We start from the raw sequence: 22,956 nt of genomic DNA, 5'->3' as shown, positions 1-22,956 counted from the left end.
TAGCTTCCAGTCCAACGTCCTCTCATGTACCGAACGCTCCCAAACGCTCTAAAGCCTTATACCGGCAAGCCCTCACCGGGTAGATCTCTGGCTCCCAGGAAAAGCCAAATACTGAGCATGCAAGCACTAGGATCACAGAGAGAGAGAGAGACAGAGAGCGTCGGAGAGCTGTTGTCTTGTTAAAGGCCTGAAACGGCTAGTGCCTAAGAGGGTCTGGACTTTCAGTTGTGACTGATTGTGAGAGGGGAAGATAAAGATTTTCTGCACCCAGCATGCCTTGCGATATACTTAGGCAAATGAGGTGAGAGCCCGACCAATCCCACGTCACTTCTCTGAATGCCTCCTCATCTGCATAAAGAGAACACTTTCACAAAGGAGCAGAGTGGCGCAGCGGAAGCGTGCTGGGCCCATAACCCAGAGGTCGATGGATCGAAACCATCCTCTGCTAATTTTGCTTGATTTTCCTTCCAAGGACCAAGCTGTCATTTCCACATAGCCAGAAAGGAAAAGTGCAAGCTTGTGCCAGCTATGTGAGAAAAGACTTCTCAACTATTCGTGTCTGTGTAATACAAGAGTGATCGTGAAAGGTACAACCCTGTACTTTGAAAGTAAAGACACACAATTATAACCATAAATGACTGACTGGTGGGAGCTTCACACAACTTTCTGGGCATGCTTTGAATTTCATTCTTCCCTTTTTGTTCTGCTCTTATCTATCTCCTGGGCATTTCATGGAATGTTCTCTTTCTCTTCCCTGCTTTGCTTCCCATGCTGCCTATATATGCTCATTTCTACTATTTGTACTGTTGCTTTTCATTTCTTCTCTTCTGCACAACTTTGTCCTTGGTTTCAATCCCCAGTTCCTTACCCTCTGCAAAAAACGTTCTACTGCTTCTCATGTTGGTATCTAAACCAAATGCACCATTGAAGCTGGTGCAAGATAGTCATTGATTTCTGCAACGTAATATTTAGAACCGAGAGCTAACACATCAGAGGGCGTTGGTGGTATAGTGGTGAGCATAGCTGCTTCCCAAGCAGTTGACCCGGGTTCGATTCCCGGCCAACGCACTGAAAATACTTATATATTCTGCAAGCAGGATATATTGTAATGCAACATGTCACAAAATGGAAATTTCACGAACAGATTAATCAGCCATATATAAAAAAATAAACAAATACGTGGGCAAACATCTCAATCGCACCTTCTGCTACATACATTGTCCTAATATATGATAAGTTTCATAAAGCAGAGTCACAACACACATGTGCTGGTAATAAATTTGTTACAGTGGGCAAGCAATGGAAGGGCTGAGGCCCGACCAGACATTGTAACTCCAGCATCTCTATGTTAAAAAGCATTTCTAGGCAATATCTAGCCTCTGAAAAAATATGCAAGATCCACCGATAAATCTGGCAAAAGTCCCTAACATTTTGTGCATACTTGTGCTCTCACCTGAATGTAGCGCCACCTTGTAGCTGTCGAAGGAAACTGCTGCTCACAAAATGTTTTATCAGAAGGCAAGTTGAGAGGAATCCAAGAGTCAGATGTCCATGGAAAGAACCACTCACTGAAGCAGGAATGTTGGAGGCTTCATATTCGCATAGTTTCCTGTCCAACGTCCACTCACGTCCCGAACGCTCCCAAACGCTCAAAAGCCTCACACCGGGCAAGCCCTCACCGGGTATATCTCTGGCTCCAAGGTAAAGCCAAATCCTGAGCATGCTAGTGCTAGGATCACAGAGCGAGAGAGAGATGGTTCAAGAGCTACTGTCTTGATAAAGGCCTGAAACGGCTAGTGCCTAAGAGTGTCTGACTTTCAGTTATGACTGATTGTGAGAGGGGAAGATGAAGTTTTTCTGCACCCAGCATGCCTTGGGATATACTTATGCAAATGAGGTGAGAGCCAGACCAATCCCATGCTACTCTGCCTAATGCTCCTTATCTGCATAAAAAGAACACTTTCACAACGGAGCAGAGTGGCGCAGCGGAAGCGTGCTGGGCCCATAACCCAGAGGTCGATGGATCGAAACCATCCTCTGCTAATTTTGCTTGATTTTACTTCCAAGGACCAAGCTGTCATTTCCACGCTACCAGCAAGGAAAAGCGCAAGCTTGTGCCAGCTATGTGAGAAAAGACTTCTCAACTATCTGTGTCTGCTGAAATACAAGAGAGGGATCGTCAAAAGCTCCACACTGTACTTTGAAAGTAAAGGCACACAATAATAAGCATGAATGACTGGTGGGACCTTCAAACACTTTTATGTGGAGGCTTTGAATTTCATTCTTCCCTTTTTTGTTCTGCTCTTATCTATCTCCTGGGCATTTCATGGAATGTTCTCTATTTCTCTTCCCTGCTTTGCTTCCCATGCTGCCTCTATGTGTTCATATCTATTATTTGTATTGCTGCTTTCCATTCTTCTCTTCTGCACAGCTTTGTCCTTGGTTTCAATCCCAGTTCCTTACCTTCTACAAAAACTTTCTATTGCTTTTCATGTTGGTATCTAAACCAAATGCACCATTGAAGCTGGTGCATGATAGTCATTGAACTCAGGGTCCTAATGTTTAGAACCGAGAGCGCAAAGATCTGAGGGCGTTGGTGGTATAGTGGTGAGCATAGCTGCCTTCCAAGCAGTTGACCCGGGTTCGATTCCCGGCCAACGCAATACAAATACTTATATATTCTGCAAGCAGGATATATTTTAAAGCAACATTTCACAAAATGGTAATATAATTAAGAGGTTAATCAGCCATTATATAAAAAATAAACAAATATGTAGGCAAGCATTTCGATCGCCCCTTCTGCTATATTCATTGTCCTAATATATGATAAGTTTCATAAAGCAGTGTCACCACTCACATGTAGTGGTAAAAAAATATGTTACAGTGGGCAGACAATGAAAGGGCTGAGGCCCAACCAGACATTTTAACTCCAGCATCTCTATGTTAAAAAGCATTTCCTAGGCAATATTTAGCCTCTGAAAAAAATATGCAAGATCCAGCAATAAATCTGGCAAAAGTCCCCAACATTTTGTGCATACTTGTGCCCTCACCTGAATGTAGCACCACCTTGTAGCCGTCGGAGGTAACTGCAGCTCACAAAATGTTTCATCAGAGGGCAAGTTTAGAGGAATCCAAAAGGCAGATGTCCATGGAAAGAGCCTCCGACTGCAGCAGGAAGTTTGGATGCTTCAAATTTGCATAGCTTCCAGTCCAACGTCCTCTCATGTACCGAACGCTCCCAAACGCTCTAAAGCCTTATACCGGCAAGCCCTCACCGGGTAGATCTCTGGCTCCCAGGAAAAGCCAAATACTGAGCATGCAAGCACTAGGATCACAGAGAGAGAGAGAGACAGAGAGCGTCGGAGAGCTGTTGTCTTGTTAAAGGCCTGAAACGGCTAGTGCCTAAGAGGGTCTGGACTTTCAGTTGTGACTGATTGTGAGAGGGGAAGATAAAGATTTTCTGCACCCAGCATGCCTTGCGATATACTTAGGCAAATGAGGTGAGAGCCCGACCAATCCCACCTCACTTCTCTGAATGCCTCCTCATCTGCATAAAGAGAACACTTTCACAAAGGAGCAGAGTGGCGCAGCGGAAGCGTGCTGGGCCCATAACCCAGAGGTCGATGGATCGAAACCATCCTCTGCTAATTTTGCTTGATTTTCCTTCCAAGGACCAAGCTGTCATTTCCACATAGCCAGAAAGGAAAAGTGCAAGCTTGTGCCAGCTATGTGAGAAAAGACTTCTCAACTATTCGTGTCTGTGTAATACAAGAGTGATCGTGAAAGGTACAACCCTGTACTTTGAAAGTAAAGACACACAATTATAACCATAAATGACTGACTGGTGGGAGCTTCACACAACTTTCTGGGCATGCTTTGAATTTCATTCTTCCCTTTTTGTTCTGCTCTTATCTATCTCCTGGGCATTTCATGGAATGTTCTCTTTCTCTTCCCTGCTTTGCTTCCCATGCTGCCTATATATGCTCATTTCTACTATTTGTACTGTTGCTTTTCATTTCTTCTCTTCTGCACAACTTTGTCCTTGGTTTCAATCCCCAGTTCCTTACCCTCCGCAAAAAACGTTCTACTGCTTCTCATGTTGGTATCTAAACCAAATGCACCATTGAAGCTGGTGCAAGATAGTCATTGATTTCTGCAACGTAATATTTAGAACCGAGAGCTAACACATCAGAGGGCGTTGGTGGTATAGTGGTGAGCATAGCTGCTTCCCAAGCAGTTGACCCGGGTTCGATTCCCGGCCAACGCACTGAAAATACTTATATATTCTGCAAGCAGGATATATTGTAATGCAACATGTCACAAAATGGAAATTTCACGAACAGATTAATCAGCCATATATAAAAAAATAAACAAATACGTGGGCAAACATCTCAATCGCACCTTCTGCTACATACATTGTCCTAATATATGATAAGTTTCATAAAGCAGAGTCACAACACACATGTGCTGGTAATAAATTTGTTACAGTGGGCAAACAATGGAAGGGCTGAGGCCCGACCAGACATTGTAACTCCAGCATCTCTATGTTAAAAAGCATTTCTAGGCAATATCTAGCCTCTGAAAAAATATGCAAGATCCACCGATAAATCTGGCAAAAGTCCCTAACATTTTGTGCATACTTGTGCTCTCACCTGAATGTAGCGCCACCTTGTAGCTGTCGAAGGAAACTGCTGCTCACAAAATGTTTTATCAGAAGGCAAGTTGAGAGGAATCCAAGAGTCAGATGTCCATGGAAAGAACCACTCACTGAAGCAGGAATGTTGGAGGCTTCATATTCGCATAGTTTCCTGTCCAACGTCCACTCACGTCCCGAACGCTCCCAAACGCTCAAAAGCCTCACACCGGGCAAGCCCTCACCGGGTATATCTCTGGCTCCAAGGTAAAGCCAAATCCTGAGCATGCTAGTGCTAGGATCACAGAGCGAGAGAGAGATGGTTCAAGAGCTACTGTCTTGATAAAGGCCTGAAACGGCTAGTGCCTAAGAGTGTCTGACTTTCAGTTATGACTGATTGTGAGAGGGGAAGATGAAGTTTTTCTGCACCCAGCATGCCTTGGGATATACTTATGCAAATGAGGTGAGAGCCAGACCAATCCCATGCTACTCTGCCTAATGCTCCTTATCTGCATAAAAAGAACACTTTCACAACGGAGCAGAGTGGCGCAGTGGAAGCGTGCTGGGCCCATAACCCAGAGGTCGATGGATCGAAACCATCCTCTGCTAATTTTGCTTGATTTTACTTCCAAGGACCAAGCTGTCATTTCCACGCTACCAGCAAGGAAAAGCGCAAGCTTGTGCCAGCTATGTGAGAAAAGACTTCTCAACTATCTGTGTCTGCTGAAATACAAGAGAGGGATCGTCAAAAGCTCCACACTGTACTTTGAAAGTAAAGGCACACAATAATAAGCATGAATGACTGGTGGGACCTTCAAACACTTTTATGTGGAGGCTTTGAATTTCATTCTTCCCTTTTTTGTTCTGCTCTTATCTATCTCCTGGGCATTTCATGGAATGTTCTCTATTTCTCTTCCCTGCTTTGCTTCCCATGCTGCCTCTATGTGTTCATATCTATTATTTGTATTGCTGCTTTCCATTCTTCTCTTCTGCACAGCTTTGTCCTTGGTTTCAATCCCAGTTCCTTACCCTCTACAAAAACTTTCTATTGCTTTTCATGTTGGTATCTAAACCAAATGCACCATTGAAGCTGGTGCATGATAGTCATTGAACTCAGGGTCCTAATGTTTAGAACCGAGAGCACAAAGATCAGAGGGCGTTGGTGGTATAGTGGTGAGCATAGCTGCCTTCCAAGCAGTTGACCCGGGTTCGATTCCCGGCCAACGCAGTACAAATACTTATATATTCTGCAAGCAGGATATATTTTAAAGCAACATTTCACAAAATGGTAATATAATTAAGAGGTTAATCAGCCATTATATAAAAAATAAACAAATATGTAGGCAAGCATTTCGATCGCCCCTTCTGCTATATTCATTGTCCTAATATATGATAAGTTTCATAAAGCAGAGTCACCACTCACATGTACTGGTAAAAAAATATGTTACAGTGGGCAGACAATGAAAGGGCTGAGGCCCGACCAGACATTTTAACTCCAGCATCTCTATGTTAAAAAGCATTTCCTAGGCAATATTTAGCCTCTGAAAAAAATATGCAAGGTCCAGCAATAAATCTGGCAAAAGTCCCCAACATTTTGTGCATACTTGTGCCCTCACCTGAATGTAGCACCACCTTGTAGCCGTCGGAGGTAACTGCAGCTCACAAAATGTTTCATCAGAGGGCAAGTTTAGAGGAATCCAAAAGGCAGATGTCCATGGAAAGAGCCTCCGACTGCAGCAGGAAGTTTGGATGCTTCAAATTTGCATAGCTTCCAGTCCAACGTCCTCTCATGTACCGAACGCTCCCAAACGCTCTAAAGCCTTATACCGGCAAGCCCTCACCGGGTAGATCTCTGGCTCCCAGGAAAAGCCAAATACTGAGCATGCAAGCACTAGGATCACAGAGAGAGAGAGAGACAGAGAGCGTCGGAGAGCTGTTGTCTTGTTAAAGGCCTGAAACGGCTAGTGCCTAAGAGGGTCTGGACTTTCAGTTGTGACTGATTGTGAGAGGGGAAGATAAAGATTTTCTGCACCCAGCATGCCTTGCGATATACTTAGGCAAATGAGGTGAGAGCCCGACCAATCCCACGTCACTTCTCTGAATGCCTCCTCATCTGCATAAAGAGAACACTTTCACAAAGGAGCAGAGTGGCGCAGCGGAAGCGTGCTGGGCCCATAACCCAGAGGTCGATGGATCGAAACCATCCTCTGCTAATTTTGCTTGATTTTCCTTCCAAGGACCAAGCTGTCATTTCCACATAGCCAGAAAGGAAAAGTGCAAGCTTGTGCCAGCTATGTGAGAAAAGACTTCTCAACTATTCGTGTCTGTGTAATACAAGAGTGATCGTGAAAGGTACAACCCTGTACTTTGAAAGTAAAGACACACAATTATAACCATAAATGACTGACTGGTGGGAGCTTCACACAACTTTCTGGGCATGCTTTGAATTTCATTCTTCCCTTTTTGTTCTGCTCTTATCTATCTCCTGGGCATTTCATGGAATGTTCTCTTTCTCTTCCCTGCTTTGCTTCCCATGCTGCCTATATATGCTCATTTCTACTATTTGTACTGTTGCTTTTCATTTCTTCTCTTCTGCACAACTTTGTCCTTGGTTTCAATCCCCAGTTCCTTACCCTCTGCAAAAAACGTTCTACTGCTTCTCATGTTGGTATCTAAACCAAATGCACCATTGAAGCTGGTGCAAGATAGTCATTGATTTCTGCAACGTAATATTTAGAACCGAGAGCTAACACATCAGAGGGCGTTGGTGGTATAGTGGTGAGCATAGCTGCTTCCCAAGCAGTTGACCCGGGTTCGATTCCCGGCCAACGCACTGAAAATACTTATATATTCTGCAAGCAGGATATATTGTAATGCAACATGTCACAAAATGGAAATTTCACGAACAGATTAATCAGCCATATATAAAAAAAATAAACAAATACGTGGGCAAACATCTCAATCGCACCTTCTGCTACATACATTGTCCTAATATATGATAAGTTTCATAAAGCAGAGTCACAACACACATGTGCTGGTAATAAATTTGTTACAGTGGGCAAACAATGGAAGGGCTGAGGCCCGACCAGACATTGTAACTCCAGCATCTCTATGTTAAAAAGCATTTCTAGGCAATATCTAGCCTCTGGAAAAAATATGCAAGATCCACCGATAAATCTGGCAAAAGTCCCTAACATTTTGTGCATACTTGTGCTCTCACCTGAATGTAGCGCCACCTTGTAGCTGTCGAAGGAAACTGCTGCTCACAAAATGTTTTATCAGAAGGCAAGTTGAGAGGAATCCAAGAGTCAGATGTCCATGGAAAGAACCACTCACTGAAGCAGGAATGTTGGAGGCTTCATATTCGCATAGTTTCCTGTCCAACGTCCACAACGCTCCCAAACGCTCAAAAGCCTCACACCGGGCAAGCCCTCACCGGGTATATCTCTGGCTCCAAGGTAAAGCCAAATCCTGAGCATGCTAGTGCTAGGATCACAGAGCGAGAGAGAGATGGTTCAAGAGCTACTGTCTTGATAAAGGCCTGAAACGGCTAGTGCCTAAGAGTGTCTGACTTTCAGTTATGACTGATTGTGAGAGGGGAAGATGAAGTTTTTCTGCACCCAGCATGCCTTGGGATATACTTATGCAAATGAGGTGAGAGCCAGACCAATCCCATGCTACTCTGCCTAATGCTCCTTATCTGCATAAAAAGAACACTTTCACAACGGAGCAGAGTGGCGCAGCGGAAGCGTGCTGGGCCCATAACCCAGAGGTCGATGGATCGAAACCATCCTCTGCTAATTTTGCTTGATTTTACTTCCAAGGACCAAGCTGTCATTTCCAAACTACCAGCAAGGAAAAGCGCAAGCTTGTGCCAGCTATGTGAGAAAAGACTTCTCAACTATCTGTGTCTGCTGAAATACAAGAGAGGGATCGTCAAAGGCTCCACACTGTACTTTGAAAGTAAAGGCACACAATAATAAGCATGAATGACTGGTGGGACCTTCAAACACTTTTATGTGGAGGCTTTGAATTTCATTCTTCCCTTTTTTGTTCTGCTCTTATCTATCTCCTGGGCATTTCATGGAATGTTCTCTATTTCTCTTCCCTGCTTTGCTTCCCATGCTGCCTCTATGTGTTCATATCTATTATTTGTATTGCTGCTTTCCATTCTTCTCTTCTGCACAGCTTTGTCCTTGGTTTCAATCCCAGTTCCTTACCCTCTACAAAAACTTTCTATTGCTTTTCATGTTGGTATCTAAACCAAATGCACCATTGAAGCTGGTGCATGATAGTCATTGAACTCAGGGTCCTAATGTTTAGAACCGAGAGCGCAAAGATCAGAGGGCGTTGGTGGTATAGTGGTGAGCATAGCTGCCTTCCAAGCAGTTGACCCGGGTTCGATTCCCGGCCAACGCAGTACAAATACTTATATATTCTGCAAGCAGGATATATTTTAAAGCAACATTTCACAAAATGGTAATATAATTAAGAGGTTAATCAGCCATTATATAAAAAATAAACAAATATGTAGGCAAGCATTTCGATCGCCCCTTCTGCTATATTCATTGTCCTAATATATGATAAGTTTCATAAAGCAGAGTCACCACTCACATGTAGTGGTAAAAAAATATGTTACAGTGGGCAGACAATGAAAGGGCTGAGGCCCAACCAGACATTTTAACTCCAGCATCTCTATGTTAAAAAGCATTTCCTAGGCAATATTTAGCCTCTGAAAAAAATATGCAAGATCCAGCAATAAATCTGGCAAAAGTCCCCAACATTTTGTGCATACTTGTGCCCTCACCTGAATGTAGCACCACCTTGTAGCCGTCGGAGGTAACTGCAGCTCACAAAATGTTTCATCAGAGGGCAAGTTTAGAGGAATCCAAAAGGCAGATGTCCATGGAAAGAGCCTCCGACTGCAGCAGGAAGTTTGGATGCTTCAAATTTGCATAGCTTCCAGTCCAACGTCCTCTCATGTACCGAACGCTCCCAAACGCTCTAAAGCCTTATACCGGCAAGCCCTCACCGGGTAGATCTCTGGCTCCCAGGAAAAGCCAAATACTGAGCATGCAAGCACTAGGATCACAGAGAGAGAGAGAGACAGAGAGCGTCGGAGAGCTGTTGTCTTGTTAAAGGCCTGAAACGGCTAGTGCCTAAGAGGGTCTGGACTTTCAGTTGTGACTGATTGTGAGAGGGGAAGATAAAGATTTTCTGCACCCAGCATGCCTTGCGATATACTTAGGCAAATGAGGTGAGAGCCCGACCAATCCCACGTCACTTCTCTGAATGCCTCCTCATCTGCATAAAGAGAACACTTTCACAAAGGAGCAGAGTGGCGCAGCGGAAGCGTGCTGGGCCCATAACCCAGAGGTCGATGGATCGAAACCATCCTCTGCTAATTTTGCTTGATTTTCCTTCCAAGGACCAAGCTGTCATTTCCACATAGCCAGAAAGGAAAAGTGCAAGCTTGTGCCAGCTATGTGAGAAAAGACTTCTCAACTATTCGTGTCTGTGTAATACAAGAGTGATCGTGAAAGGTACAACCCTGTACTTTGAAAGTAAAGACACACAATTATAACCATAAATGACTGACTGGTGGGAGCTTCACACAACTTTCTGGGCATGCTTTGAATTTCATTCTTCCCTTTTTGTTCTGCTCTTATCTATCTCCTGGGCATTTCATGGAATGTTCTCTTTCTCTTCCCTGCTTTGCTTCCCATGCTGCCTATATATGCTCATTTCTACTATTTGTACTGTTGCTTTTCATTTCTTCTCTTCTGCACAACTTTGTCCTTGGTTTCAATCCCCAGTTCCTTACCCTCTGCAAAAAACGTTCTACTGCTTCTCATGTTGGTATCTAAACCAAATGCACCATTGAAGCTGGTGCAAGATAGTCATTGATTTCTGCAACGTAATATTTAGAACCGAGAGCTAACACATCAGAGGGCGTTGGTGGTATAGTGGTGAGCATAGCTGCTTCCCAAGCAGTTGACCCGGGCTCGATTCCCGGCCAACGCACTGAAAATACTTATATATTCTGCAAGCAGGATATATTGTAATGCAACATGTCACAAAATGGAAATTTCACGAACAGATTAATCAGCCATATATAAAAAAATAAACAAATACGTGGGCAAACATCTCAATCGCACCTTCTGCTACATACATTGTCCTAATATATGATAAGTTTCATAAAGCAGAGTCACAACACACTTGTGCTGGTAATAAATTTGTTACAGTGGGCAAACAATGGAAGGGCTGAGGCCCGACCAGACATTGTAACTCCAGCATCTCTATGTTAAAAAGCATTTCTAGGCAATATCTAGCCTCTGAAAAAATATGCAAGATCCACCGATAAATCTGGCAAAAGTCCCTAACATTTTGTGCATACTTGTGCTCTCACCTGAATGTAGCGCCACCTTGTAGCTGTCGAAGGAAAGTGCTGCTCACAAAATGTTTTATCAGAAGGCAAGTTGAGAGGAATCCAAGAGTCAGATGTCCATGGAAAGAACCACTCACTGAAGCAGGAATGTTGGAGGCTTCATATTCGCATAGTTTCCTGTCCAACGTCCACAACGCTCCCAAACGCTCAAAAGCCTCACACCGGGCAAGCCCTCACCGGGTATATCTCTGGCTCCAAGGTAAAGCCAAATCCTGAGCATGCTAGTGCTAGGATCACAGAGCGAGAGAGAGATGGTTCAAGAGCTACTGTCTTGATAAAGGCCTGAAACGGCTAGTGCCTAAGAGTGTCTGACTTTCAGTTATGACTGATTGTGAGAGGGGAATATGAAGTTTTTCTGCACCCAGCATGCCTTGGGATATACTTATGCAAATGAGGTGAGAGCCAGACCAATCCCATGCTACTCTGCCTAATGCTCCTTATCTGCATAAAAAGAACACTTTCACAACGGAGCAGAGTGGCGCAGCGGAAGCGTGCTGGGCCCATAACCCAGAGGTCGATGGATCGAAACCATCCTCTGCTAATTTTGCTTGATTTTACTTCCAAGGACCAAGCTGTCATTTCCACGCTACCAGCAAGGAAAAGCGCAAGCTTGTGCCAGCTATGTGAGAAAAGACTTCTCAACTATCTGTGTCTGCTGAAATACAAGAGAGGGATCGTCAAAAGCTCCACACTGTACTTTGAAAGTAAAGGCACACAATAATAAGCATGAATGACTGGTGGGACCTTCAAACACTTTTATGTGGAGGCTTTGAATTTCATTCTTCCCTTTTTTGTTCTGCTCTTATCTATCTCCTGGGCATTTCATGGAATGTTCTCTATTTCTCTTCCCTGCTTTGCTTCCCATGCTGCCTCTATGTGTTCATATCTATTATTTGTATTGCTGCTTTCCATTCTTCTCTTCTGCACAGCTTTGTCCTTAGTTTCAATCCCAGTTCCTTACCCTCTACAAAAACTTTCTATTGCTTTTCATGTTGGTATCTAAACCAAATGCACCATTGAAGCTGGTGCATGATAGTCATTGAACTCAGGGTCCTAATGTTTAGAACCGAGAGCGCAAAGATCAGAGGGCGTTGGTGGTATAGTGGTGAGCATAGCTGCCTTCCAAGCAGTTGACCCGGGTTCGATTCCCGGCCAACGCAGTACAAATACTTATATATTCTGCAAGCAGGATATATTTTAAAGCAACATTTCACAAAATGGTAATATAATTAAGAGGTTAATCAGCCATTATATAAAAAATAAACAAATATGTAGGCAAGCATTTCGATCGCCCCTTCTGCTATATTCATTGTCCTAATATATGATAAGTTTCATAAAGCAGAGTCACCACTCACATGTACTGGTAAAAAAATATGTTACTGTGGGCAGACAATGAAAGGGCTGAGGCCCGACCAGACATTTTAACTCCAGCATCTCTATGTTAAAAAGCATTTCCTAGGCAATATTTAGCCTCTGAAAAAAATATGCAAGGTCCAGCAATAAATCTGGCAAAAGTCCCCAACATTTTGTGCATACTTGTGCCCTCACCTGAATGTAGCACCACCTTGTAGCCGTCGGAGGTAACTGCAGCTCACAAAATGTTTCATCAGAGGGCAAGTTTAGAGGAATCCAAAAGGCAGATGTCCATGGAAAGAGCCTCCGACTGCAGCAGGAAGTTTGGATGCTTCAAATTTGCATAGCTTCCAGTCCAACGTCCTCTCATGTACCGAACGCTCCCAAACGCTCTAAAGCCTTATACCGGCAAGCCCTCACCGGGTAGATCTCTGGCTCCCAGGAAAAGCCAAATACTGAGCATGCAAGCACTAGGATCACAGAGAGAGAGAGAGACAGAGAGCGTCGGAGAGCTGTTGTCTTGTTAAAGGCCTGAAACGGCTAGTGCCTAAGAGGGTCTGGACTTTCAGTTGTGACTGATTGTGAGAGGGGAAGATAAAGATTTTCTGCACCCAGCATGCCTTGCGATATACTTAGGCAAATGAGGTGAGAGCCCGACCAATCCCACGTCACTTCTCTGAATGCCTCCTCATCTGCATAAAGAGAACACTTTCACAAAGGAGCAGAGTGGCGCAGCGGAAGCGTGCTGGGCCCATAACCCAGAGGTCGATGGATCGAAACCATCCTCTGCTAATTTTGCTTGATTTTCCTTCCAAGGACCAAGCTGTCATTTCCACATAGCCAGAAAGGAAAAGTGCAAGCTTGTGCCAGCTATGTGAGAAAAGACTTCTCAACTATTCGTGTCTGTGTAATACAAGAGTGATCGTGAAAGGTACAACCCTGTACTTTGAAAGTAAAGACACACAATTATAACCATAAATGACTGACTGGTGGGAGCTTCACACAACTTTCTGGGCATGCTTTGAATTTCATTCTTCCCTTTTTGTTCTGCTCTTATCTATCTCCTGGGCATTTCATGGAATGTTCTCTTTCTCTTCCCTGCTTTGCTTCCCATGCTGCCTATATATGCTCATTTCTACTATTTGTACTGTTGCTTTTCATTTCTTCTCTTCTGCACAACTTTGTCCTTGGTTTCAATCCCCAGTTCCTTACCCTCTGCAAAAAACGTTCTACTGCTTCTCATGTTGGTATCTAAACCAAATGCACCATTGAAGCTGGTGCAAGATAGTCATTGATTTCTGCAACGTAATATTTAGAACCGAGAGCTAACACATCAGAGGGCGTTGGTGGTATAGTGGTGAGCATAGCTGCTTCCCAAGCAGTTGACCCGGGTTCGATTCCCGGCCAACGCACTGAAAATACTTATATATTCTGCAAGCAGGATATATTGTAATGCAACATGTCACAAAATGGAAATTTCACGAACAGATTAATCAGCCATATATAAAAAAATAAACAAATACGTGGGCAAACATCTCAATCGCACCTTCTGCTACATACATTGTCCTAATATATGATAAGTTTCATAAAGCAGAGTCACAACACACATGTGCTGGTAATAAATTTGTTACAGTGGGCAAACAATGGAAGGGCTGAGGCCCGACCAGACATTGTAACTCCAGCATCTCTATGTTAAAAAGCATTTCTAGGCAATATCTAGCCTCTGAAAAAAATATGCAAGATCCACCGATAAATCTGGCAAAAGTCCCTAACATTTTGTGCATACTTGTGCTCTCACCTGAATGTAGCGCCACCTTGTAGCTGTCGAAGGAAACTGCTGCTCACAAAATGTTTTATCAGAAGGCAAGTTGAGAGGAATCCAAGAGTCAGATGTCCATGGAAAGAACCACTCACTGAAGCAGGAATGTTGGAGGCTTCATATTCGCATAGTTTCCTGTCCAACGTCCACAACGCTCCCAAACGCTCAAAAGCCTCACACCGGGCAAGCCCTCACCGGGTATATCTCTGGCTCCAAGGTAAAGCCAAATCCTGAGCATGCTAGTGCTAGGATCACAGAGCGAGAGAGAGATGGTTCAAGAGCTACTGTCTTGATAAAGGCCTGAAACGGCTAGTGCCTAAGAGTGTCTGACTTTCAGTTATGACTGATTGTGAGAGGGGAAGATGAAGTTTTTCTGCACCCAGCATGCCTTGGGATATACTTATGCAAATGAGGTGAGAGCCAGACCAATCCCATGCTACTCTGCCTAATGCTCCTTATCTGCATAAAAAGAACACTTTCACAACGGAGCAGAGTGGCGCAGCGGAAGCGTGCTGGGCCCATAACCCAGAGGTCGATGGATCGAAACCATCCTCTGCTAATTTTGCTTGATTTTACTTCCAAGGACCAAGCTGTCATTTCCACGCTACCAGCAAGGAAAAGCGCAAGCTTGTGCCAGCTATGTGAGAAAAGACTTCTCAACTATCTGTGTCTGCTGAAATACAAGAGAGGGATCGTCAAAGGCTCCACACTGTACTTTGAAAGTAAAGGCACACAATAATAAGCATGAATGACTGGTGGGACCTTCAAACACTTTTATGTGGAGGCTTTGAATTTCATTCTTCCCTTTTTTGTTCTGCTCTTATCTATCTCCTGGGCATTTCATGGAATGTTCTCTATTTCTCTTCCCTGCTTTGCTTCCCATGCTGCCTCTATGTGTTCATATCTATTATTTGTATTGCTGCTTTCCATTCTTCTCTTCTGCACAGCTTTGTCCTTGGTTTCAATCCCAGTTCCTTACCCTCTACAAAAACTTTCTATTGCTTTTCATGTTGGTATCTAAACCAAATGCACCATTGAAGCTGGTGCATGATAGTCATTGAACTCAGGGTCCTAATGTTTAGAACCGAGAGCGCAAAGATCAGAGGGCGTTGGTGGTATAGTGGTGAGCATAGCTGCCTTCCAAGCAGTTGACCCGGGTTCGATTCCCGGCCAACGCAGTACAAATACTTATATATTCTGCAAGCAGGATATATTTTAAAGCAACATTTCACAAAATGGTAATATAATTAAGAGGTTAATCAGCCATTATATAAAAAATAAACAAATATGTAGGCAAGCATTTCGATCGCCCCTTCTGCTATATTCATTGTCCTAATATATGATAAGTTTCATAAAGCAGAGTCACCACTCACATGTAGTGGTAAAAAAATATGTTACAGTGGGCAGACAATGAAAGGGCTGAGGCCCAACCAGACATTTTAACTCCAGCATCTCTATGTTAAAAAGCATTTCCTAGGCAATATTTAGCCTCTGAAAAAAATATGCAAGATCCAGCAATAAATCTGGCAAAAGTCCCCAACATTTTGTGCATACTTGTGCCCTCACCTGAATGTAGCACCACCTTGTAGCCGTCGGAGGTAACTGCAGCTCACAAAATGTTTCATCAGAGGGCAAGTTTAGAGGAATCCAAAAGGCAGATGTCCATGGAAAGAGCCTCCGACTGCAGCAGGAAGTTTGGATGCTTCAAATTTGCATAGCTTCCAGTCCAACGTCCTCTCATGTACCGAACGCTCCCAAACGCTCTAAAGCCTTATACCGGCAAGCCCTCACCGGGTAGATCTCTGGCTCCCAGGAAAAGCCAAATACTGAGCATGCAAGCACTAGGATCACAGAGAGAGAGAGAGACAGAGAGCGTCGGAGAGCTGTTGTCTTGTTAAAGGCCTGAAACGGCTAGTGCCTAAGAGGGTCTGGACTTTCAGTTGTGACTGATTGTGAGAGGGGAAGATAAAGATTTTCTGCACCCAGCATGCCTTGCGATATACTTAGGCAAATGAGGTGAGAGCCCGACCAATCCCACGTCACTTCTCTGAATGCCTCCTCATCTGCATAAAGAGAACACTTTCACAAAGGAGCAGAGTGGCGCAGCGGAAGCGTGCTGGGCCCATAACCCAGAGGTCGATGGATCGAAACCATCCTCTGCTAATTTTGCTTGATTTTCCTTCCAAGGACCAAGCTGTCATTTCCACATAGCCAGAAAGGAAAAGTGCAAGCTTGTGCCAGCTATGTGAGAAAAGACTTCTCAACTATTCGTGTCTGTGTAATACAAGAGTGATCGTGAAAGGTACAACCCTGTACTTTGAAAGTAAAGACACACAATTATAACCATAAATGACTGACTGGTGGGAGCTTCACACAACTTTCTGGGCATGCTTTGAATTTCATTCTTCCCTTTTTGTTCTGCTCTTATCTATCTCCTGGGCATTTCATGGAATGTTCTCTTTCTCTTCCCTGCTTTGCTTCCCATGCTGCCTATATATGCTCATTTCTACTATTTGTACTGTTGCTTTTCATTTCTTCTCTTCTGCACAACTTTGTCCTTGGTTTCAATCCCCAGTTCCTTACCCTCTGCAAAAAACGTTCTACTGCTTCTCATGTTGGTATCTAAACCAAATGCACCATTGAAGCTGGTGCAAGATAGTCATTGATTTCTGCAACGTAATATTTAGAACCGAGAGCTAACACATCAGAGGGCGTTGGTGGTATAGTGGTGAGCATAGCTGCTTCCCAAGCAGTTGACCCGGGTTCGATTCCCGGCCAACGCACTGAAAATACTTATATATTCTGCAAGCAGGATATATTGTAATGCAACATGTCACAAAATGGAAATTTCACGAACAGATTAATCAGCCATATATAAAAAAATAAACAAATACGTGGGCAAACATCTCAATCGCACCTTCTGCTACATACATTGTCCTAATATATGATAAGTTTCATAAAGCAGAGTCACAACACACTTGTGCTGGTAATAAATTTGTTACAGTGGGCAAACAATGGAAGGGCTGAGGCCCGACCAGACATTGTAACTCCAGCATCTCTATGTTAAAAAGCATTTCTAGGCAATATCTAGCCTCTGAAAAAATATGCAAGATCCACCGATAAATCTGGCAAAAGTCCCTAACATTTTGTGCATACTTGTGCTCTCACCTGAATGTAGCGCCACCTTGTAGCTGTCGAAGGAAACTGCTGCTCACAAAATGTTTTATCAGAAGGCAAGTTGAGAGGAATCCAAGAGTCAGATGTCCATGGAAAGAACCACTCACTGAAGCAGGAATGTTGGAGGCTTCATATTCGCATAGTTTCCTGTCCAACGTCCACAACGCTCCCAAACGCTCAAAAGCCTCACACCGGGCAAGCCCTCACCGGGTATATCTCTGGCTCCAAGGTAAAGCCAAATCCTGAGCATGCTAGTGCTAGGATCACAGAGCGAGAGAGAGATGGTTCAAGAGCTACTGTCTTGATAAAGGCCTGAAACGGCTAGTGCCTAAGAGTGTCTGACTTTCAGTTATGACTGATTGTGAGAGGGGAAGATGAAGTTTTTCTGCACCCAGCATGCCTTGGGATATACTTATGCAAATGAGGTGAGAGCCAGACCAATCCCATGCTACTCTGCCTAATGCTCCTTATCTGCATAAAAAGAACACTTTCACAACGGAGCAGAGTGGCGCAGCGGAAGCGTGCTGGGCCCATAACCCAGAGGTCGATGGATCGAAACCATCCTCTGCTAATTTTGCTTGATTTTACTTCCAAGGACCAAGCTGTCATTTCCAAACTACCAGCAAGGAAAAGCGCAAGCTTGTGCCAGCTATGTGAGAAAAGACTTCTCAACTATCTGTGTCTGCTGAAATACAAGAGAGGGATCGTCAAAGGCTCCACACTGTACTTTGAAAGTAAAGGCACACAATAATAAGCATGAATGACTGGTGGGACCTTCAAACACTTTTATGTGGAGGCTTTGAATTTCATTCTTCCCTTTTTTGTTCTGCTCTTATCTATCTCCTGGGCATTTCATGGAATGTTCTCTATTTCTCTTCCCTGCTTTGCTTCCCATGCTGCCTCTATGTGTTCATATCTATTATTTGTATTGCTGCTTTCCATTCTTCTCTTCTGCACAGCTTTGTCCTTGGTTTCAATCCCAGTTCCTTACCCTCTACAAAAACTTTCTATTGCTTTTCATGTTGGTATCTAAACCAAATGCACCATTGAAGCTGGTGCATGATAGTCATTGAACTCAGGGTCCTAATGTTTAGAACCGAGAGCGCAAAGATCAGAGGGCGTTGGTGGTATAGTGGTGAGCATAGCTGCCTTCCAAGCAGTTGACCCGGGTTCGATTCCCGGCCAACGCAGTACAAATACTTATATATTCTGCAAGCAGGATATATTTTAAAGCAACATTTCACAAAATGGTAATATAATTAAGAGGTTAATCAGCCATTATATAAAAAATAAACAAATATGTAGGCAAGCATTTCGATCGCCCCTTCTGCTATATTCATTGTCCTAATATATGATAAGTTTCATAAAGCAGAGTCACCACTCACATGTAGTGGTAAAAAAATATGTTACAGTGGGCAGACAATGAAAGGGCTGAGGCCCAACCAGACATTTTAACTCCAGCATCTCTATGTTAAAAAGCATTTCCTAGGCAATATTTAGCCTCTGAAAAAAATATGCAAGATCCAGCAATAAATCTGGCAAAAGTCCCCAACATTTTGTGCATACTTGTGCCCTCACCTGAATGTAGCACCACCTTGTAGCCGTCGGAGGTAACTGCAGCTCACAAAATGTTTCATCAGAGGGCAAGTTTAGAGGAATCCAAAAGGCAGATGTCCATGGAAAGAGCCTCCGACTGCAGCAGGAAGTTTGGATGCTTCAAATTTGCATAGCTTCCAGTCCAACGTCCTCTCATGTACCGAACGCTCCCAAACGCTCTAAAGCCTTATACCGGCAAGCCCTCACCGGGTAGATCTCTGGCTCCCAGGAAAAGCCAAATACTGAGCATGCAAGCACTAGGATCACAGAGAGAGAGAGAGACAGAGAGCGTCGGAGAGCTGTTGTCTTGTTAAAGGCCTGAAACGGCTAGTGCCTAAGAGGGTCTGGACTTTCAGTTGTGACTGATTGTGAGAGGGGAAGATAAAGATTTTCTGCACCCAGCATGCCTTGCGATATACTTAGGCAAATGAGGTGAGAGCCCGACCAATCCCACGTCACTTCTCTGAATGCCTCCTCATCTGCATAAAGAGAACACTTTCACAAAGGAGCAGAGTGGCGCAGCGGAAGCGTGCTGGGCCCATAACCCAGAGGTCGATGGATCGAAACCATCCTCTGCTAATTTTGCTTGATTTTCCTTCCAAGGACCAAGCTGTCATTTCCACATAGCCAGAAAGGAAAAGTGCAAGCTTGTGCCAGCTATGTGAGAAAAGACTTCTCAACTATTCGTGTCTGTGTAATACAAGAGTGATCGTGAAAGGTACAACCCTGTACTTTGAAAGTAAAGACACACAATTATAACCATAAATGACTGACTGGTGGGAGCTTCACACAACTTTCTGGGCATGCTTTGAATTTCATTCTTCCCTTTTTGTTCTGCTCTTATCTATCTCCTGGGCATTTCATGGAATGTTCTCTTTCTCTTCCCTGCTTTGCTTCCCATGCTGCCTATATATGCTCATTTCTACTATTTGTACTGTTGCTTTTCATTTCTTCTCTTCTGCACAACTTTGTCCTTGGTTTCAATCCCCAGTTCCTTACCCTCTGCAAAAAACGTTCTACTGCTTCTCATGTTGGTATCTAAACCAAATGCACCATTGAAGCTGGTGCAAGATAGTCATTGATTTCTGCAACGTAATATTTAGAACCGAGAGCTAACACATCAGAGGGCGTTGGTGGTATAGTGGTGAGCATAGCTGCTTCCCAAGCAGTTGACCCGGGTTCGATTCCCGGCCAACGCACTGAAAATACTTATATATTCTGCAAGCAGGATATATTGTAATGCAACATGTCACAAAATGGAAATTTCACGAACAGATTAATCAGCCATATATAAAAAAATAAACAAATACGTGGGCAAACATCTCAATCGCACCTTCTGCTACATACATTGTCCTAATATATGATAAGTTTCATAAAGCAGAGTCACAACACACTTGTGCTGGTAATAAATTTGTTACAGTGGGCAAACAATGGAAGGGCTGAGGCCCGACCAGACATTGTAACTCCAGCATCTCTATGTTAAAAAGCATTTCTAGGCAATATCTAGCCTCTGAAAAAATATGCAAGATCCACCGATAAATCTGGCAAAAGTCCCTAACATTTTGTGCATACTTGTGCTCTCACCTGAATGTAGCGCCACCTTGTAGCTGTCGAAGGAAAGTGCTGCTCACAAAATGTTTTATCAGAAGGCAAGTTGAGAGGAATCCAAGAGTCAGATGTCCATGGAAAGAACCACTCACTGAAGCAGGAATGTTGGAGGCTTCATATTCGCATAGTTTCCTGTCCAACGTCCACAACGCTCCCAAACGCTCAAAAGCCTCACACCGGGCAAGCCCTCACCGGGTATATCTCTGGCTCCAAGGTAAAGCCAAATCCTGAGCATGCTAGTGCTAGGATCACAGAGCGAGAGAGAGATGGTTCAAGAGCTACTGTCTTGATAAAGGCCTGAAACGGCTAGTGCCTAAGAGTGTCTGACTTTCAGTTATGACTGATTGTGAGAGGGGAATATGAAGTTTTTCTGCACCCAGCATGCCTTGGGATATACTTATGCAAATGAGGTGAGAGCCAGACCAATCCCATGCTACTCTGCCTAATGCTCCTTATCTGCATAAAAAGAACACTTTCACAACGGAGCAGAGTGGCGCAGCGGAAGCGTGCTGGGCCCATAACCCAGAGGTCGATGGATCGAAACCATCCTCTGCTAATTTTGCTTGATTTTACTTCCAAGGACCAAGCTGTCATTTCCACGCTACCAGCAAGGAAAAGCGCAAGCTTGTGCCAGCTATGTGAGAAAAGACTTCTCAACTATCTGTGTCTGCTGAAATACAAGAGAGGGATCGTCAAAAGCTCCACACTGTACTTTGAAAGTAAAGGCACACAATAATAAGCATGAATGACTGGTGGGACCTTCAAACACTTTTATGTGGAGGCTTTGAATTTCATTCTTCCCTTTTTTGTTCTGCTCTTATCTATCTCCTGGGCATTTCATGGAATGTTCTCTATTTCTCTTCCCTGCTTTGCTTCCCATGCTGCCTCTATGTGTTCATATCTATTATTTGTATTGCTGCTTTCCATTCTTCTCTTCTGCACAGCTTTGTCCTTAGTTTCAATCCCAGTTCCTTACCCTCTACAAAAACTTTCTATTGCTTTTCATGTTGGTATCTAAACCAAATGCACCATTGAAGCTGGTGCATGATAGTCATTGAACTCAGGGTCCTAATGTTTAGAACCGAGAGCGCAAAGATCAGAGGGCGTTGGTGGTATAGTGGTGAGCATAGCTGCCTTCCAAGCAGTTGACCCGGGTTCGATTCCCGGCCAACGCAGTACAAATACTTATATATTCTGCAAGCAGGATATATTTTAAAGCAACATTTCACAAAATGGTAATATAATTAAGAGGTTAATCAGCCATTATATAAAAAATAAACAAATATGTAGGCAAGCATTTCGATCGCCCCTTCTGCTATATTCATTGTCCTAATATATGATAAGTTTCATAAAGCAGAGTCACCACTCACATGTACTGGTAAAAAAATATGTTACAGTGGGCAGACAATGAAAGGGCTGAGGCCCGACCAGACATTTTAACTCCAGCATCTCTATGTTAAAAAGCATTTCCTAGGCAATATTTAGCCTCTGAAAAAAATATGCAAGGTCCAGCAATAAATCTGGCAAAAGTCCCCAACATTTTGTGCATACTTGTGCCCTCACCTGAATGTAGCACCACCTTGTAGCCGTCGGAGGTAACTGCAGCTCACAAAATGTTTCATCAGAGGGCAAGTTTAGAGGAATCCAAAAGGCAGATGTCCATGGAAAGAGCCTCCGACTGCAGCAGGAAGTTTGGATGCTTCAAATTTGCATAGCTTCCAGTCCAACGTCCTCTCATGTACCGAACGCTCCCAAACGCTCTAAAGCCTTATACCGGCAAGCCCTCACCGGGTAGATCTCTGGCTCCCAGGAAAAGCCAAATACTGAGCATGCAAGCACTAGGATCACAGAGAGAGAGAGAGACAGAGAGCGTCGGAGAGCTGTTGTCTTGTTAAAGGCCTGAAACGGCTAGTGCCTAAGAGGGTCTGGACTTTCAGTTGTGACTGATTGTGAGAGGGGAAGATAAAGATTTTCTGCACCCAGCATGCCTTGCGATATACTTAGGCAAATGAGGTGAGAGCCCGACCAATCCCACGTCACTTCTCTGAATGCCTCCTCATCTGCATAAAGAGAACACTTTCACAAAGGAGCAGAGTGGCGCAGCGGAAGCGTGCTGGGCCCATAACCCAGAGGTCGATGGATCGAAACCATCCTCTGCTAATTTTGCTTGATTTTCCTTCCAAGGACCAAGCTGTCATTTCCACATAGCCAGAAAGGAAAAGTGCAAGCTTGTGCCAGCTATGTGAGAAAAGACTTCTCAACTATTCGTGTCTGTGTAATACAAGAGTGATCGTGAAAGGTACAACCCTGTACTTTGAAAGT

General features: G+C 43.8%; 14 non-coding genes across 14 annotated transcripts; all 14 read left to right on the top strand.

Annotated features, from left to right (window-relative positions):
• Positions 1-996: 996 nt before the first annotated feature.
• Positions 997-1,068, top strand: TRNAG-CCC (transfer RNA glycine (anticodon CCC)). Its single transcript has one exon. It is a non-coding gene; the product is annotated as a tRNA-Gly (tRNA).
• A 1,522-nt stretch (positions 1,069-2,590) lies between these two features.
• TRNAG-UCC (transfer RNA glycine (anticodon UCC)) lies at positions 2,591-2,662 on the top strand. The gene has a single exon. It is a non-coding gene; the product is annotated as a tRNA-Gly (tRNA).
• Positions 2,663-4,195: 1,533 nt separating this feature from the next.
• Positions 4,196-4,267, top strand: TRNAG-CCC (transfer RNA glycine (anticodon CCC)). The gene has a single exon. It is a non-coding gene; the product is annotated as a tRNA-Gly (tRNA).
• Positions 4,268-5,170: 903 nt separating this feature from the next.
• TRNAM-CAU (transfer RNA methionine (anticodon CAU)) lies at positions 5,171-5,242 on the top strand. The gene has a single exon. It is a non-coding gene; the product is annotated as a tRNA-Met (tRNA).
• Positions 5,243-5,789: 547 nt separating this feature from the next.
• On the top strand, positions 5,790-5,861 carry TRNAG-UCC (transfer RNA glycine (anticodon UCC)). Its single transcript has one exon. It is a non-coding gene; the product is annotated as a tRNA-Gly (tRNA).
• Positions 5,862-7,394: 1,533 nt separating this feature from the next.
• TRNAG-CCC (transfer RNA glycine (anticodon CCC)) lies at positions 7,395-7,466 on the top strand. The gene has a single exon. It is a non-coding gene; the product is annotated as a tRNA-Gly (tRNA).
• A 1,514-nt stretch (positions 7,467-8,980) lies between these two features.
• On the top strand, positions 8,981-9,052 carry TRNAG-UCC (transfer RNA glycine (anticodon UCC)). Its single transcript has one exon. It is a non-coding gene; the product is annotated as a tRNA-Gly (tRNA).
• A 3,117-nt stretch (positions 9,053-12,169) lies between these two features.
• On the top strand, positions 12,170-12,241 carry TRNAG-UCC (transfer RNA glycine (anticodon UCC)). Its single transcript has one exon. It is a non-coding gene; the product is annotated as a tRNA-Gly (tRNA).
• A 1,533-nt stretch (positions 12,242-13,774) lies between these two features.
• On the top strand, positions 13,775-13,846 carry TRNAG-CCC (transfer RNA glycine (anticodon CCC)). Its single transcript has one exon. It is a non-coding gene; the product is annotated as a tRNA-Gly (tRNA).
• Positions 13,847-15,359: 1,513 nt separating this feature from the next.
• On the top strand, positions 15,360-15,431 carry TRNAG-UCC (transfer RNA glycine (anticodon UCC)). Its single transcript has one exon. It is a non-coding gene; the product is annotated as a tRNA-Gly (tRNA).
• A 1,533-nt stretch (positions 15,432-16,964) lies between these two features.
• TRNAG-CCC (transfer RNA glycine (anticodon CCC)) lies at positions 16,965-17,036 on the top strand. The gene has a single exon. It is a non-coding gene; the product is annotated as a tRNA-Gly (tRNA).
• A 1,512-nt stretch (positions 17,037-18,548) lies between these two features.
• On the top strand, positions 18,549-18,620 carry TRNAG-UCC (transfer RNA glycine (anticodon UCC)). The gene has a single exon. It is a non-coding gene; the product is annotated as a tRNA-Gly (tRNA).
• A 1,533-nt stretch (positions 18,621-20,153) lies between these two features.
• TRNAG-CCC (transfer RNA glycine (anticodon CCC)) lies at positions 20,154-20,225 on the top strand. The gene has a single exon. It is a non-coding gene; the product is annotated as a tRNA-Gly (tRNA).
• Positions 20,226-21,737: 1,512 nt separating this feature from the next.
• Positions 21,738-21,809, top strand: TRNAG-UCC (transfer RNA glycine (anticodon UCC)). The gene has a single exon. It is a non-coding gene; the product is annotated as a tRNA-Gly (tRNA).
• The last annotated feature ends 1,147 nt before the right edge of the window (positions 21,810-22,956 follow it).

Source organism: Lissotriton vulgaris, chromosome 9 (assembly GCF_964263255.1).
Source record: "Lissotriton vulgaris chromosome 9, aLisVul1.2, whole genome shotgun sequence".
Taxonomy (NCBI): Eukaryota; Metazoa; Chordata; class Amphibia; order Caudata; family Salamandridae; genus Lissotriton; species Lissotriton vulgaris.
The sequence above is the reverse complement of the archived record's forward strand: the minus strand, read 5'-3'. Positions and strand labels throughout refer to the sequence as shown.